The sequence below is a fragment of the Megalobrama amblycephala genome, linkage group LG16 (assembly GCF_018812025.1).
Source record: "Megalobrama amblycephala isolate DHTTF-2021 linkage group LG16, ASM1881202v1, whole genome shotgun sequence".
In the NCBI taxonomy this organism is placed as follows: Eukaryota; Metazoa; Chordata; class Actinopteri; order Cypriniformes; family Xenocyprididae; genus Megalobrama; species Megalobrama amblycephala.
In genome coordinates, this window is record NC_063059.1 from 32,113,322 (window position 1) to 32,132,384 (window position 19,063).

General features: G+C 35.8%; 1 long non-coding RNA gene across 2 annotated transcripts; it reads right to left on the reverse strand.

The window, feature by feature from the left end:
- Positions 1–2,868: 2,868 nt before the first annotated feature.
- LOC125249664 lies at positions 2,869–5,561 on the reverse strand. Of its 2 annotated transcripts, XR_007180598.1 has the most exons (4): positions 5,081–5,561; positions 4,796–4,981; positions 3,368–3,469; positions 2,869–3,265 (listed from the first exon to the last, which is right to left on the reverse strand). It is a non-coding gene; the product is annotated as an uncharacterized LOC125249664 (long non-coding RNA). The 2 variants fall into 2 exon arrangements; XR_007180599.1 differs by lacking the exons at positions 2,869–3,265; positions 3,368–3,469 and adding an exon at positions 3,724–4,233.
- Between the last annotated feature and the right edge of the window lie 13,502 nt (positions 5,562–19,063).

Below are 19,063 nucleotides of genomic sequence, written 5' to 3' on the forward strand. Positions count from 1 at the left end.
TTTTCTCCATGTAGGCCCTAATGGCCACCTGCTGTGATGAGTGAGAGAAGCTAGTCAGTTTGACGCCGCTGTAAGAGACAGCATCAGTATGTCTCCCAGCACTTCCTTCTAATCAAGGCACTCTTCTGTACACTTCAATATGATAAACATACTAAAAAGACTTTCCAACATAGCAACAAATTAAATGAAATTGGTAAGGGATACATAAAAAAACTGTTTGTTAATATTAGTTAAATTTTGATGTTGATGCTATGCTTAAGTTGAACATTTTCCAGTTCTTAATGTACTGAAATGATCGGGTGAATTCATTAAGCAGTCACACCACATCACATCTCATACACTTCCCACAATCTAGTTTAATCATGCACTGTGCTAGCATAACACTGTGACATGCATATTTTAATTGAGAAACACTGTTTATATTTGAAATCAACACTCAAACAAACACTCCCCTACCCAAAAGAAACACACCTTTCCTGTCATTGCTCCGCCCCCAAAAAATACAAGCAATGACTAATACTGTCCAGTTTCCATAGCTAATATTACAGCAACAGCATGTATTGCTTCTTTGAAACATAGTAAAACCAATGTTGCTCACATATCGAGCAAAAACAAAGAAACCTCGTCGTCCGTTTTCAGGGCCTTCCGCTCTATAACGTCTCTCCAGCTCTCCAGCTCTATCTCCTGCCTTATCGTAATATATCATCGTTATTTTCATCTGACCTTTTCCACTTTGGTAATATGTCAGATCTCTTTCTATAGTCTTTCTACTAATGTCCCACTTACTTATGCTCTCCCCTCCCCCATCATGAGCGTATACACCCTCTACTGCTGATTGGCTACGAGATTGTTATGGTGTTGTGGTGATTGGTTTGATCCACTTTGTTTTTTCTCCCATTTACACTGCCAGGACTATGTACAAACACAATATTATTTATTTATTTTTATTTTTTTCAGCACATACACAGAACAGACATCTAGAAAATATTCATAAAATAGTTTGTTTGGAAGTTTATTTAAATTTTCAACAGTGTTTCCCGGAAAATCGCTTACTGCACCTTTAATAAAATTAATTTACAATTTCAATTTCCATCACATTAGATTTTTGTAACATCCCTTTAACCAACAAGAGCAAGTTGAAGTTGCCTTAAGAGGCTTTCGCACTGAATAGTTCTCGGAACTCAGTTATAGGAACTAGTCACTAGGATAATTCACCGGGAAATAATTTCTCCCCCAGGCCATGTTCCTGGTTGCATTTGCACCGGAAATAGGAACTCTGAAGTGGTCGAGAGTGGCGTCTTTAAGCACAGCATGTTTGACATGCGTTTGACCAATCAACATACACTTACGTCACTGATAGTACTTATAGTGCTGGTTTAGACCTTACTCTGAAGTAGGAGCTAATTTAGTTCCCCCAAAAGGAGTTCCTAGAACTAAAATCTTTCCTAGTTCCTGCGGTGCGAACACTAGAAAATCTGTGTACTTCAGCCAATAGTTCTAGAAACTATGTAAAGGTTTCTCCAGTGCGAAAAACTCTTTAATTCCAGGAATTTACATCATAGGAAAACAGAATCAGAATTATTAGTCAATATTAGCAATAAATTTTTTTTTAAAGGATCTCTTGTGAAAATTAAAATTAAAGGTGCCCTAGAATAAAAAATTGAATTTATCTTGGCATAGTTAAATAACAAGAGTTCAGTACATGGAAATGACATACAGTGAGTCTCAAACACCGTTGTTTCCTCCTTCTTATATAAATCTCATTTGTTTAAAAGACCTCAGAAGAACAGACGAATCTCAACATAACACCGACTGTAACGCATAACAGTCAGGATCATTAATATGTACGCCCCCAATATTTGCATATGCCAGCTCATGTTCAAGGCATTACACAAGGGCAGCCAGTATTAACGTCTGGATCTGTGCACAGCTGAATCATCAGACTAGGTAAGCAAGCAAGGACAACAGCGAAAAATGGCAGATGGAGCAATAATAACTGACATGATCCATGATATCATGATATTTTTAGTGATATTTGTAAATTGTCTTTCTAAATGTTTCGTTAGCATGTTGCTAATGTACTGTTAAATGTGGTTAAAGTTACCATCGTTTCTTACTGTATTCACAGAGACAAGAGCCGTGATTATTTTCATTATTAAACACTTGCAGCCTGTATAATTCATAAACACAACTTCATTCTTTATAAATCTCTCCAACAGTGTAGCATTAGCCATTAGCCACGGAGCACTATCAAACTCATTCAGAATCAAATGTAAACATCCAAATAAATACAATACTCACATAATCCGATGTATGCATGCAGCATGCATGACGAACACTTTGTAAAGATCCATTTTGAGGGTTATATTAGCTTCATGAACTTTGTTTTTGGTGTTAAAGGCAAGCGCGAGCTCCGTGGGCGGGAAGCGTGAGCATTTAAAGGGGCCGCAGCCTAAATCGGCTCATATTTAATGATGCCCCAAAATAGGCCGTTAAAAAAATTTTGAGCTGAAACTTCACAGACACATTCAGGGGACACCTTAGACTTATATTACATCTTTTAAAAAGACATTCTACGGCACCTTTAAATGTAATTAGCTAAACTTTAGAGAGTTTTTGACCCTTTTCAGTTGGATTTATTTAAATGTTTAGGTGTAATTTCATAATTTCTTCTATTATCTGTGAAATAGAGTAAAATTTACTGCTGAATGCACTGACAAGCGTTTCTGGTAAACTTAAATATACTTTAATGTCATTTCTGTTGAAACCTAAGTCATGTATTTAAATAGTCTTTGTGATTAGCCTACACATTTGTAATGATAAAGTTGCAAATACCAAGTTGAAAGTGTTTTGTCTGGCACAGTTACAATTGAAGGGAAGTTTGTGCACATTTCTATTGAACGTAGCAGCAGTTATTCATCAAATTACTGTAACAATTGATTGAGAAGAGCCTTATAACCACATATCCATATCCAGTGTCTCTGAGTACATTTTTTTTAAGAAGATTCTAGATTGCAGTGGTGGATCTATGCTAAAAAGCAGACAGCATGTGCAAACAAGACATTCAGCCAAACTTTTATCAAAAGCACATACAAAATTGAGCTTTCCTTTTCATTTTAAATGCACAAGTTGTGTGTCATCCGTATATGCTCAGGCCTCTCTTGTGTCTGGTCTCTGCCCTGCTCTCGTTCCCCATCTGATGGGTTTTAATGTCCTCTACGGTTCAGAGATTGAATAGCTGAAACCAGACCAGGCTGTGCCACATCTGTGAACCAAAGCAGCAAACAGGGCAAAACAGAACATGCGACTATAGCTGAGCCCTTTTTATCCCATGTTTAATTTACATATGTAGATAGTAAATACATACAAAAATATGATGATGTGCTCTGTATCATCTGAATAACGGCCTTGACTCAAAAGAGCGAACCACCACACCACCTATTTTCGTTTCATACAGCTAGTCGGTTCCCTAAAAAGGAAAAAGGAGAAATCACATCAATAATAGATGGCATCAATAGAAATGCCCTGTGGTCCAGAAAGCACTAACTCATCTCCAACCTTTCCATTCTCTGCTTACCTCTGCAGATGCATGGGGATATACAAAGTACTCTTTTAACTCTGAAAGTGTTTAAATACCACGGCTAACTAAAAAAGCTTTAAATGTAACACAAAAAGCAAAAGTTCTTTATGCAAAAATAATAATAATTTTATTGTTTGGTTTATGAATACAATCCAGTCAAATCCAGCAAGCATGTATCATTCTAATTAAAAACAACTCTCAATTCTCATATTATTAATTAACCTGTTCCACCATTTCTCAGGTTATGTTAAGCCAATTAAATTCAAGAAGCAAGATCTATCAGTGGATGAGTAGTTTATGTTAAATGAAATATCACAACTCATATCCTGCCAATGTATTAGAAGAATTCATTAATAACCGGCATTAGAGTCCCTATCTAAATCTGTTTACTCCGCTCCTGAGAGTATCAATGTTTAAAATGCTTTCTAAGTGTAGACCTGTTGTAAGTTCAGTACACAGGTCTACACAGGTGTTAAATCCAGATATAATGCATCTGCGGGTGCCTTGCTCCTAATTATTATGCTGCTATGAAAGTGTTGATGGACAGCTTGTAGGTGTGAAAGATCATGTTCCAGTAACAAAGCTCATTGATCATCATGACATGGAGGTCAGCGCACCGCTGAATATTAATTTGTGGTCTCCCTCGCTGAAATCTGAAACAGATTAAGTTTCTATGTGTTGCATGTTTTTCAGGGTATGAATAACTGAGATTTAAAAATCAAAAAAATAAATAAATAATAAGCCCACATATTATAACCCCCCCCCCATTCCATTGTTTTACTTCAATCATAGGTTTGAATTTTGTGAATTTCGTGAATGAAAGATCAAAAGGATAAAAATTGTAGATTGATTTTCACAGCCTCCTTTGCTCATATCTACCAAGGATGCCAATAATTCTGTAGTTGACTGTATATATATTAGTTAGAAAGTCTATAAAATGTCAATAAAGTGTTGTCATCTTTGAATTAGGAAGGTAAATGTAAATAATGTTACTCTCTCCTACAGGCCCGAAAAAATAGGCTGGAGCACTTGGGAGGAACATGACTGATGCTCAATCTGTTTTCAGTAGTCATGCAAAGATAACTTTATTTCCCTATCTATCAACATTTGGGCCACAATATGGCTCCCTATTTTCTCACCAGATCATTTTTTCTATCCTCCTAGACTAGAAGACTTACAGGAACATTAGACAGAATCATGAAACATATATTATACCTTCCAAATAGATGTGTCTGTATGAAGGAAACTGGCTCTTGGAAACCAGGTAGCTCAAGCAGCATCCATAATTCATGTGTGAAATGATAAAGGATGCACAATATGCCACAGCTTCCAATTCCACTCACCAGCGATCAGACACAAATAGCTGGTGAGGTGATGTGTCTTAGAGCGTGCTCGCTGAACCTGGTAAGAACACGGAGGATTAAATAGTGACCTCTCTGATTGATGACATGAAAAGTGGCACAAGAAAAGAAGAAATATTAGTAATCAAAATGAGCATACCCTCCGGCCATATTCACATTCCCATGTCCGTGACTCTGCTGTGGAATTGTAAATTGCATGCATGTGATGTTGCATACATTAACAGAGAGGGATGCCTTTTCTAGAAAATGTGCATCTGCCAGTACCACGGGTTGTGGACCATGAGTAGAACTAAAATGAGGGCTTAAATACAAAGGAGAAAATGAACTGAACAAGAAACAGGTGCACAAAGCAATCAGTAACCATGACAACAAATAATGAATGAGATCTCAGGCAAACAGGAACAGGAAAAAACATGAATTTGTGAAAATGGTGACATCATACATATGCATGTTACATGTTCATTCTATAGGCACGTAGTGTTTCTTTACAAAGTGACATCGCCAACTACAGGCCTGGCAGCATAATGCAGCACTTTTAGTCATTTTCGCGGATCCTTGTGAACAGGGATCATTTGGACAACATTGTCGTCTGTATGTGAAAAACACAAAGGAAACACTTTTCTGTTTTTAGTACATCGTTGTTGTGTAAACGTTGCCTGGCAAGTCCAGAATGATATATCTTCTTCTACAAGATATATCAGTCTGGTCAGTCCGCCCTCCGTCGCGCCTCGAGTCAACTCCAAATCGTACCGTGCAATCAGATTCGTTTATTTCAGTGACGCAAACAGCGTCACTCTAGTGCGGCGAAAGTCCCTTCAATATCAACAAAGATGGCGCACGCGAGACCCGGGAGTTTGTTCTATTCAGCCGCGAATTCAGTTTTAAATGACCAAAAACATATAAAGTCATTAAAACCCCAGCAGTTTATTTACTTTTCGCTGTTGACTCTCTTGTCGCTTTGCTAACGTCATATCCGCCCTTCTCTGATTGGTTTACTCCACTTCCTGTTTGCTCGGATTTGCTCCGCCCTAGAAATCGAATTGATTCAATGGCGACCAGACTCATCCGCTGATACAGTGGTGAGGCTGGATTTTCCAGGCAAGTGTAAAACGTACCCTCAAACACAATGAAACTAAACATAACCCTTACACATAGTATAATATTTTTTTATATGTTTATAATGCAATGCAATGCAATGCAATGTATATATGCAAAATACTGTTTATTAAAACATTTTGTAAGTATATATAGGCCACGTTCACACTGTCAGATTTTGGGATTGACAACCGCATTTACTTACAGGTGTGAGTCTCGAAATGTCTCGTTCACACAGCAACTTGCAGTAGAGTCTGGAACAGTCTGTATGAACGTCACGCGCTAACCGGAGTTTTTAACCGTTGCGCTCGCGTGTCACGTCCTTTGCGAAGTCTCGTGCATGACAAGGCATTTGAATTTCGAAAAGAAACACAAAACTGACAGGAGCCGCTCCGGTGGAGAACAGTGACTGGAACTAACACCTTATTCTTATAAATTGCAGATGACATGAAAAGTGGCACAATATTTAATTATTTATAATATAATTAATCATTATATAATTAATCATTATAATTATTTATTATTAATATAATATAAATTCATATACTTATAAATAAATTTCAATTATAATTGTATTGTGCATGAAATGTGGTACACAGCAAAATATGACTTATTAACTTAGTTTAATAAGTTGAACTTAAAATACTGTTTATTAAAAATGTTTAGTATTTATTTAAAATTTAAGTAAAAACAAAAGAAAAAAGAAACAAAAAAAGTACATATCATCACCAAAAAAAATTAAATAAAAGTAAAATAAAATACAGTAAAACAGTAAAATTGTGAAATACGATCACAATTTAAAACAATTTTCTTTAAATCATTTTTAAAATGTAATATATACCTGTGATGGCAAAGCTAAATTTTCAGAAATATGCTGATTTGGTGCTCAAGTAACATTTCTTATTATTATCAATGTTAAAAAGCTTAAAAATAAAAAAAAGTTCAAAAGAACAGATTGTATGTAAAACAGAAATCTTTTGTAATATTATAGATGTCTTTACTGTGACTTTTGAATTATTATTATGGGTTTTTGCTAAATAAAAGCAAAACAACAACAACAACAACAACAAAACAGAATTCTCCTTCAATGTATGCAACACACACTGTTGGATAAGTCAAAAGTGCCTATATAGTTAAAGTAACACATAATTCAGTTTCATTGAATGTTTCCATGTTTTTTTTTTTTTTATTTATTTTTGAACAGTCAATCATTTAGTCATGTGAAAAAGCCCTTGGTAACAGCGTAATTACAAAACATGCATCTAACTGTAGGCGTGTACATAACAGAAAATCTTTATTGTAGCTCGTTCACGCTCACAATTTTCTATTTATCTGAAGTAAACTGCCATTGATCCCAATTTCCTTCTGAAAACCCATAACAGGAGCAACAGATTGTACTACATGGTGCAAAATGTCGCTTGTAATCTGACACTAAGAGTGAGATAATGATATTTTGTTTCTTTTCCTTCCTCTTACTGCATGACTGCCACTGGAATCTAAATTCTTTTATTCTCCTCCAGCATTATTAAATCACCAGTGACAGGCTTGAGCGTGAATAACACTTAAGATTTCAATGTCTGGCATCTAATACGCAATAAGGAAGGAGACAGGGTGTGACTTCTGATTCTCTACTTAATCCTTTTGATCTGAATCATTTTTCTTTTCTGGCTATTCTCCACAGTTACTGCCTCTCAGGCTGTTTTAATATGGTTAATGATTAAAACTGCTTGAGGAAAGGTGATATTTACCTATGATTCATACAGCATGCTAAAATACCTCCCTTTTACATTGCTAGGGTTGGGGAATGTGCTTACTTAATGTGTTTTAATTGTATGGATATTAGCTTATTTATTATTTGTCATCCTTCTCAATTGAATAACAATGTAAAGGTCAGAACTTTTTAGCAGCGACATAATTCTTTGTGAGAAGTGTGTGAATATTAATAACAGGCAATAGCAGGCATATAAAAAGGTTCAGCAAACATAGTGCTTAATCCCTTAATGAAAATCAATCAATCAATCAGTCAGTCAGTCAGTCAGTCAGTCAGTCAGTCAGTCAGTCAGTCAGTCAGTCAGTCAGTCAGTCAGTCCGTCCGTCCGTCCGTCCATCAGCTTTACAGCTTTCCCTCTGCTTTAAATGAAGAAATCATTCAGAGTTGTTTGTTTGCACCTTGCACCATTAGTATGCATGATGGAGTGGGAGAGGGAGACTTTTGGTTTGACAGTTTTAGCAGCTCCTTGTTATTTTTGTCTTGTTGCCATGCTCCTCACATAAAGTGTCAATTATAGCAAGCAGGGCTAATTATTCCCATTAGGACTGTGTGAATCCAGTCAAGGACACCTTCATTTAAAGACTTATCCTGTCATCAGTGAGGTCAGAGTGCACCACAGCGCTGCCATACTTCACTATCACCTCAATAAATAATGCTAAGATGCTAATTGTTTTCAGAAGTCAGTAAGTGGATAGGAAAATGTGATGGATGTACTCTTTAATCTTTGTAGAGACTAGTTTGTGGTTTTTGTAAAAACAGAAAACACTTGAGATATTTAAATAAGATGATTATAATGAATTACTTTCAAATTGTTTTTGACTATGTTTGCCTTTCCTGTAGCTATACTTACAGAGCTGGGGCTAAAAAGGGATAGTTCTTCTGGTTACTATTGCCACACACAAAACAAAACCTTTATAACATTTAATGTCCACAGTCCTTTTCTTAGGCCCTGTGGTAATAAAGGGTTATATCACCCAAAATTTAAAATTCTGTCTTTAATTGCTCACCCTCATGTCGTTCCACACCTGTAAGACCTTCGCTCATCTCCAGAACACAAATTAAATTATTTTTGATAACATCCAAGGCCTCCATTGACAGCAAGATAATTAACACTTTCAAATGCCCAGAAAGGTACTAAAAACATATTTAAAACAGTTCATGTGACTAGAATGGTTCAACCTTAATGTTATGAAGCGATGAGAATACTTTTTGTGCGCCAAAAACAAAAAACAAAAAAACAACTTTATTCAACAATATCTAGTGATGGCCGATTTCAAAACACTGCTTCATGAAGCTTCGAAGCTTTATGAATCATTTGTTTCGAATCAGTGGTTCGGAGCATGTATCAAACTGCCAAAGTCACGCCCCCCAGTGGTGAACCATTGAAATTTTTAAACACTTATGATGTAATGAAGCCTCCTTTAGTGAAATCACATGACTTTGGGAGATTGATACACGCTCCAAACCACTAATTCGAAACAAAAGATTTGTAAATCTTCTAAGCTTCATGAAGCAGTATTTTGAAATCGGCCATTACTAGATAATGTTGAATAAAGTCATTATTTAATTTTTTTTTGGCACACAAAAAGTATTCTTGTCACTTCATAACATTAAGGTTGAACCACTGTAGTCACATGAACTATTTTAAATATGTCTTTAACAGCTTTCTGGGCATTTAAAAAAGTGTTAATTATCTTGCTGTCAATGCAGGCCTCACTGAGCCATCGGATTTTATCAAAAATATCTTAATTTGTGTTCCAAAGATGAACAAAGGTCTTACGGGTGTGGAACGACATGAGGGTGAGTAATTAGTGATAGAATTTTCATTTTGGGGTGAACTAACCTTTTATCTTAGTCCCTGTGGTGTTAAGATGCGTTTTGGCCGATCGGACAAAGACCACGGTGAATGCTGTGAGAGTGTGTTAGAAATCAGGAATGGTGAGAGAACATTGACATTGTGTTTGGTGCATTTTTGTCTTCAAACCAATCTTGGGTCTTCAGCCGACAAAGTTTAAATCACATCTGGCTAGCACACTTCCCATAATGTTTATGCGTTAGTTCAGTATAAGCAGAGAATAGACAGTCTTTTGTGGCTGTTCGAACACATTTGAGCACATGAGCATCACTAGGAAAGCAATCTAGTTGAATGTGTTTTCTACTACATCTGGAAGTGGTCGATATTGGGCAAGTTAAAAAAATTTCATACCCCATTATATAATAATATTATATTATATTATATTATATTATATATATTATATTATATTATATTATATTATATTATATTATATTATATTATATTATATATACATACACCTGTATTTAGCGCCGTCCACTTGTCATCCAATACCAGGGAAAAACAGGGCCTGAGTCAGAATCAATTAATAGAATCAATTAATAATCATCGAATACTAACTACCTGATCTCACGGCAATTCGTATGTATTTTATGAGGTGGCTAATTCGTACGAATTCGTACGACCTCACTCATTTGAATACGTTTTTTGCTAAATCGTATGTATTTTACGAGTTGCCAAATTTGTTTGAATTCATACGAATTAGCCACCTCATAAAATACGTACGAATTGGTCATGAGATAGCGTTTTATAGAAAAAATTATAACATTGTTTTATAAAATGATTTTCTGTAGGTCTTCCACACCCACCCTGGTAAATACATTATTATTATTATTTAATTAGCCATATATGTTTTTTTCTCTGTTTGCTTCTACAAACCTGATTCCAAAAAAGTTGGGACACTGTACAAATTGTGAATAAAAACAATGTGCAATGATGTGGAAGTTTCAAATTTCAATATTTTATTCAGAATACAACATAGATGACATATCGAATGATTTAAACAGAGAAAATGTATCATTTTAAGGGAAAAATAAGTTGATTTTAAATTTCATGGCATCAGCACATCTCAAAAAAGTTGGGACAAGGCCATGTTTACCACTGTGTGGCATCCCCTCTTCTTTTTATAACAGTCTGCAAACATCTGGGGACTGAGGAGACAAGTTGCTCAAGTTTAGGAATAGGAATGTTGTCCCATTCTTGTCTAATACAGGCTTCTAGTTGCTCAACTGTCTTAGGTCTTCTTTGTCGCATCTTCCTCTTTATGATGCGCCAAATGTTTTCTATGGGTGAAAGATCTGGACTGCAGGCATTTCAGTACCCGGATCCTTCTCCTACGCAGCCATGATGTTGTAATTGATGCAGTATGTGGTCTGGCATTGTCATGATGGAAAATGCAAGGTCTTCCCTGAAAGAGACGACGTCTGGAAGGGAGCATATATTGTTCTAGAACTTGGATATACCTTTCAGCATTGATGGTGCCTTTCCAGATGTGTAAGCTGCCCATGCCACACGCACTCATGCAACCCCATACCATCAGAGATGCAGGCTTCTGAACTGAGCACTGATAACAACTTGGATTGTCCTTGTCCTCTTTAGTCCGGATGACATGGCGTTCCAGTTTTCCAAAAAGAACTTCAAATTTTGATTTGTCTGACCACAGAACAGCCAAAGTCCATTTTAAATGAGCCTTGGCCCAGAGAAAACGCCTGCACTTCTGGATCAGGTTTAGATATGGCTTCTTTTTTGACCTATAGAGTTTTAGCCGGCAACGGCGAATGGCACGGTGGATTGTGTTCACGACACAACAATACTACAATATTCCTGAGCCCATGTTGTGATTTCCATTACAGTAGCATTCCTGTATGTGATGCAGTGCCGTCTAACGGCCCGAAGATCGCGGGCATCCAGTATGGTTTTCTGGCCTTGACCTTTACGCACAGAGATTGTTCCAGATTCTCTGAATCTTTGGATGATATTATGCACTGTATATGATGATAACTTCAAACTCTTTGCAATTTTTCTCTGAGAAACTCCTTTCTGATATTGCTCCACTATTTTTCGCCTCAGCGTTGGGGGAATTGGTGATCCTCTGCCCATCTTGACTTCTGAGAGACACTGCCACTCTGAGAGGCTCTTTTTATACCCAATCATGTTGCCAACTGACCTAATAAGTTGCAAATTGGTCCTCCAGCTGTTCCTTATATGTACATTTAACTTTTCCGGCCTCTTATTGCTACCTGTCCCAACCTTTTTGGAATGTGTAGCTCTCATGAAATCCAAAATGAGCCAGTATTTGGCATGACATTTCAAAATGTTTCACTTTCAACATTTGATATGTTATCTATATTCTATTGTGAATAAAATATAAGTTTATGAGATTTGTAAATTATTGCATTCCTTTTTTATTCACAATTTGTACAATGTCCCAACTTTTTTGGCATCGGGTTTGTATTTCATGCTTGACTATTTTAAATCATTTCTGTTAAACCTTTCTGCTGTGGGATGTTGTCTGAGGAAATAGCAGGAACTAACATTTGCTTTCATGTTGTCTTTTTTTTCTTTCTCTAATTCTTCATTTACTCATTGTGTATTGCACTTTTCAATTAGACTTTTGGTTTAATCACAGAAGTGTTTCTTCTTAATCAGTGCTTATTTGAGATAATATAAAGGAAATCATGCAGAGAATTAGGTCCCTGAATGCATCCTAATTATCCCATTATACATCTGGAATATGCATTTCCTGCATGAAACATAGAAAAGAGGCAGAAATATGGTGAAACAATGTTACTTTTTGTGTATACTGTGATATGTATAAGGATGATGCACAGCCAGCCAGTCATTATCACAAAATAAACCAGACAGGTTTTTTTTTTTTTTTTTTTTTTTTTTTTTTAATCAACCTGAAGGGGTGTATTTAGCAATAATGACCAGCTGACTCTACATTTTACCCACTTATCATATGGCTACTCAATAAACAAATAAATAAGTAAAACAAACATACATTAAATATTGACTCAATCTGAAATTATTTTTTCATGTTGCAGAGTGATATGAAAGACATGAAACTCTGAAACGGACATGAAGAGTAATTTTATTTGTATATAAACACTATTTGTAATAATAACAAAACTATACATTTAAAAAATGACCACAGAATGCTGCAACTGATCAATCAGAATCAAGTATTCCAGAAAGCTGCATGTGTAATAGTTAAAAAAATAATTTTTGAACCTTCTTCAAAGCAACCTGAAAAAGAAAGCTGGCCAAAAAATGGATTTCCACCTGTCAACAGAATCAATATCAATAGGATTGTCAGCCAACACTGGGATGTTGTCTTATATTTGTGCCAGGTTGTTTACATTTCAGAGCCAACACATAAATTAGGTGTCAATGTTGATGGGTACTGTATATGCAGCTTTATTATGTTTTTTTATTTATTTTAAATCGGTTCTTTTTGCAGGGCACATGGGAATAGCAATAAAAAGTTCAGAAAAAGTAAACTTTAATTGTAATATTTTGGCATCAGACATATGCTACACACAGCTTGTATTTGTAACATTAAAGTGGAAATTTTGTACTTACTCAGAGAGCAGGTGGAAATCATGATCGCACTGAAGTAAGAACGCAGGAAAATTCTCCCCTGAGGAAATTGGTTTCCTCTGTCACTCATCTTTAGCCTTTGTAGTTCTCCTAAAAGCAGAGGGGTGAAGTTAATCTGAAGCATATTCCACTGTTATAGCAAACAATTTTCCCCTTAATTCAACACCAGTCAGGTTTTATCATCCATTAATTCATTTTCTCCCAATATTGAGGACTGGTGTGTTCCAATCATTGGGCTGTGAAGCATGCATATTGAAAACACATCAAAGTGTCTCCCACTGTGTGTATAGTATTTGTAATTAGCCTCTTTAAATTGAGAATTCAAGAACAGAGATGGTGCATTGAACATAATTTTTGCTTAGCTGCCCTCACTAGTAGAGCAAGAGTACAAAACATGACATACTACTGAAAACCCAGCAGTGGCAGCTAGCTGGTTCTCCAAACTAAAAGCAGTGGTACAGATGTTGAGGAATATGCAATGGCAGCATCTGACCTTAATCATGTAAGATGCTATAAAAATAAATGCATCATTTTTGAACTTGCTCAAGTATAAAAGGTTTGCTGATCAGTTTTATTAGCACACAAATGCTATTTTTACTGCCTCTCAATTTGCCTGCCAATTTGTTGACAAGTGGTTTTCGAATTATGAATAAAGCAAGGTTTGTGGTTAAAGGTGCAGTATGTAATATTGACAGCTAGTGGTTGAAAAGGGTACTGCAGTCCAAATTGATAATATTGGAGAGAGTTGTTTCTTCCGCCCCCTCCTTCTCAGACGCAACATTAATGCTGGTTGCCAGATTGAGGACAAAAATATCAGGAATGAGCGCAACTAACAATGGAAGGCAATGAGCCTTACACACTGTAGGTTGATAAGTTGCTTTATCCATGTTTAAATATGCCTTTGGTCATAGAGCTTTCTAGATGGATGCTGAGTCAGGTAAATTCTGCGATCTCTTACCCAGTTCTGCTGGCTTCCAAGGCTGCGTTCCAGTTCGTTTTTTATGACCTTCCCTCGCTAACTTCCCTCAGTCTCGTTGACTCGGATGTACATCATTGCTTACGTTGCATGAGTGCCCACTACTGGCAGAACCGTTGCAATGGGCTGAATTGGAACATCCTAAGCCCTTGATCACTTGGAATCCACTATGGAGTTGATTTTTTTATTCCCCTTACAAAATTGTTTAATGCAGCATTCTATATGTATATATGTGTATTTTAAATATTAAAAAAAATTATTATTATATCATAGAGTTGTTTGTGGTGGGGTAAATTAAACGTGATATGCGGTGACACAATCGTGTTGCATTGTGGGTTATGGAGCTGCCTGAAGTGTACATATGAAGTAGACTCGCTCCTTCGGTCAAAATTGAGGGAGCGAGGGTCTATCTATATAACATTCCCTCGACCACTTCACGAAGTGGAACACACTTCAAAATGGCAGCAGGGATTCCCCCGAGGGGAAGTGTTTAGGGAAGTTTGTGAGTGCGTGTCTAAAACTGGAGTGGAACACAGCCCATGGCTTCAATATGCTGTGTTTTCCACCAACTGGCAACCTGGGGTGTCAAATACTATTGGAATAATTGGCAGTGGGTGGTATCACACAGACTAAAACAGACATTCCGACACGGAATGCAAATAACTGACTGTAGCATTGTTTTTCTGAGAAATGAGTATGTGAACTTAGCATGTTTCCTAAATATCTGCAATCATATTGTAATATGTTGAAAGAATCTCAAAGAAGTGGATTTTGAATTTTGATGAGTAATCAATTCACTAAAAAGATTCATTCAGATTAGTTAATTGAATCATTCAACAACCCCTTCTGCATGTTACATCGTTACACCAATAGGTGGCGACAATATGGGTCATGTGTTATGAATGAGTCATGGAATCCTTTACTCACGAATTCATTAAAATGTAATTTAAATGTAGTAAACTAAAATGAAATGTAGTCGTTTTTTTCATTCATTAAATTTCTGTCATTAAATTTCTAAAAACAGCGTTTAAGCATCATAAGCTCTCTAATAAGATCTATTTATCTATTAAATGCTCATCATAAGATCTGTTTTTCCCTATTTGTCTATTTTGCCAACTGCTGAACATGACTTTTATCAAACTAAAGAAATCTTCAATAAAACAATAACCTAAAGTCCCTATGCCTATGCACATTCATAATTATTTTGCCCCCTTTTCTCTTGCTGTTGAGTACAAGACTGACTCGCATGCCAAATTGAACAAATGGCCCTTTTTGTTCAGCCAGTTAGCAGATCCTCATTAAAAAATGAGATGCTCCAGATCATTAAGTTCAATCATAAACAAGATGAGATTTAAAACAGTGACTTGAATGAATGAAAAACAGCAGTCAGCGCACAGAAATCTAGGAGAATGAGTCGTTTTCTTAAAAGATTTGATCAAAAATACAGATTTGTTCACATGCTTGATGAATCAAATAACTATACAAATTAGTAACATTTTGTAAAAAAAATAAATAAAAAAAATTAAGTCTTTTCTAGAGATTTTAAGAACAGAAATAATACTAAAAATAAATATAATATATATAAAATGTTATTAATATTAATAACACTATTTATAACATTTATATATATTATATTTATTTTTAGTATTATTTCTGTTCTTAAAAATCTAGAAAAGTGTTACTTACTGTATACTGTACTGTATATATATATATATATATACAGTACAGTCCAAAAGTTTGGAACCACTAAGATTTTTAATGTTTTTAAAAGAAGTTTCGTCTGCTCACCAAGGCTACATTTATTTAATTAAAAATACAGTAAAAACAGTAATATTGTGAAATATTATTACAATTTAAAATAACTGTGTACTATTTGAATATACATCACAAAGTAATTTATTTCTGTGATGCAAAGCTGAATTTTCAGCATCATTACTCCAGTCTTCAGTGTCACATGATCCTTTAGAAATCATTCTAATATGCTGATCTGCTGCTCAATAAACATTTAATGTGTACAATTGTACAAAATATTTGTGTACAATATTTTTTTCAGGATTATTTGATGAATAGAAAGTTCAAAAGAACAGTGTTTATCTGAAATCTAATCTTTTGTAACATTATAAATGTCTTTACTGCCACTTTTGATTGATTTAATGCATCCTTGCTGAATAAAAGTATTCATTTCTTTAATTTCTTTTCAAAAAAATAAAAATAAAAATTCTTACTGACCCCAAACTTTGAACGGTAGTGTATAATGCTACAGAAGCTTTGTATTTCAGATAAATGCTGTTCTTTTGAACTTTCTATTCATCAAGGAATCCTGAAAAAAAAAGTACACAACTGTTTTCAACATTGAAAATAATCATAAATGTTTATTGAGCAGCAAATCAGCATATTAGAATGATTTCTGAAGGATCATGTGACACTGAAGACTGGAGTAGCGATGCTGAAAATTCAGCTTTGCATCACAGGAATAAATTACTTTGTCAAATATATTCAAATAGGAAACAGTTATTTTAAATTGTAATAATATTTCACAATATTACTGTTTTTTACTGTATTTTTAATTAAATAAATGTAGCCTTGGTGAGCAGACGAAACTTATTTTAAAAACGTTAAAAATCTTAGTGGTTCCAAACTTTTGGACTGTACTGTATATATATATATATATATATATATATATATATATATGCTAATCATTTTTCATGACTATAAACTGAACAGCTCTAGCACTCTGAAAAGACCAGCTTCACAAATCTCCAAGCTGATCCAGCTGGGTTTATGCGAGCTATAATCTTAAAAATAAATTGTTCTTTTTTGGAATCTATACTGGCATGATGAACCTTTAATATCCATAAAAACTTTCCATTTCACAAAAAGTTTTTATAGTGGAATTAGGTTCTTCACTATAAGGGAAAAAATGGTTCTTTTTAAGAACTGATTACTGAAAGGTTCTTTGGGGAATCAAAAATGGTTCTTCTATGGCATCGATGCTGAAACCCCTTTTGGAACCTTTATTATTTTAAACTATAGTTTCTGTCATTATTTTCTCACCTTTAAGTTGTTCCAAACCTGTATGATTTTTTTTCTTCTGCTGAACACAAAAAATGATTGTTGGTAACCAGACAGTTGATGGTAGCCATTGATTTTTTTTCCCCTACTATGGAAGTCAATGGCCACCGTCAACGGTTACCAACATTCTTCAAAATATCTTCTTTTGTGATCAGCAGAAGAAAGAAATTCATACAGGTTTGGAACAAAATGAAGGTGAGTAAATGATGACAGAGTTTTCATTTTTGGGTGAACTAAAGGTGATGATACACAGGGCAACTTTTGCTTGGGCACTTTCCCATTGAGAATGGGCAACAAATGTCTGTCTGGATAGAAATTTGTTGCCCGTTCTCAATGGGTAAGTTCCCAAGCAACATCGCTCGACAAAATTGCCCTGCAACATTGCTCAAATAGTTGCCCTGTGTATCATCACCTTAAGAGTGTAATAGTGCTGGTCTAGCAGCTGGATCTATGTCTGTCTGGTTATGGAAGTTAATACCCATGGTTAGCAGACATGCAAAACACAACATTACGATTCAGGGTCTTTTTACATTCAGGAGCACGAATGAGTTGTGCATATCAATGAATGACCAACCATGTGTCCAGAAAGCAATAGCAGTTTTATAGCAATATGAAATTGTCAAAAAGGAGCCAAGATTCATTTCGTGTCCTTCAGCAACCGAGTAGGGCCTGGAAGCTGACTGGCATCAGCAGATGTTAATCTGGGTCACAGTATGGGTAAAAAGGGTCTTGTATAAGCAGTGATCAATCTGGTGACCTTGGACGTGTTAACTGAATAGTCTTCCTCCTCTTTTTAAAGCATCACAGGTGCACAGAGAACAATGTTATTCTAATTCTGCCACACCAACCGGGAGTTGAAGATCTGTGGTTCATAACACACTGGTGACTCCCTGATGACAGTTAATATTCAGAGCACACGCTCATTTCCCTTTTGCAGATAGGGTTTGATGATATTTGTTTGATTCCAAAAGCTTGCATGAATCAAAGATCGCTCAGTACATAACATCCCTTAGCTCTACAAAATTCGTTGTCATCCTCCATTCCAAAGATGTCACTTCAAGCTTATAGTCTAGTCATTCTGAGGTCCGTCCCGTTCATGAAAGCAATTTGAAATTCCGTCGACCATCCGACCAAGGTCTCCTCTGGTCAGTCTTCATGGGAACTGGGTTTGACTTTGATTTCTTTGCGTCCTTCCCTCAGATGTCCTTCTGTCTCTGCTCATCTCTGTTAATGCTCACTCTCTCTCTCACCTGGCACACAAATGTCATTCAAATGCTAAACGCCTCCTCGTTCGTCCACATATGCAAATTGACAGCTCGTCTCGAAAGAAACCGCTGCCAGAACAATCACATTCAAAGCTGCCAGAAAGTTCCCATTGACAATGTTGTTTGATTCTCCTTTCACATTTTTTTTTCATTTTTGTCCCTTTTAAGTATATTTAAAGACTTTTTTTTTTCTTCTTTTTGAAGTTTTGTCACTATGAAGAAATACTTGCCTGCTTTCATGCGTGTGCCGGGTAATCCACTTAGGGGTTCGGATTCTGTCAGAACAGCTCAGGTGAAGGTTCCACGTTGAAAGACTCCCAAAACCTCTCTTGTACCCAATGAATCTCAAGTCGGCCTTCCTTGGTTAAATACCCAAGACATGAAATGAAAGATGCTGTTTAAACAAGGCTCTTTCACAATTCTGAAAGAACGCAATTCCAGAGAGGTTTGTCTCGCATAAGTGAAAAAGAAAAGCTCATCGTTTCAGG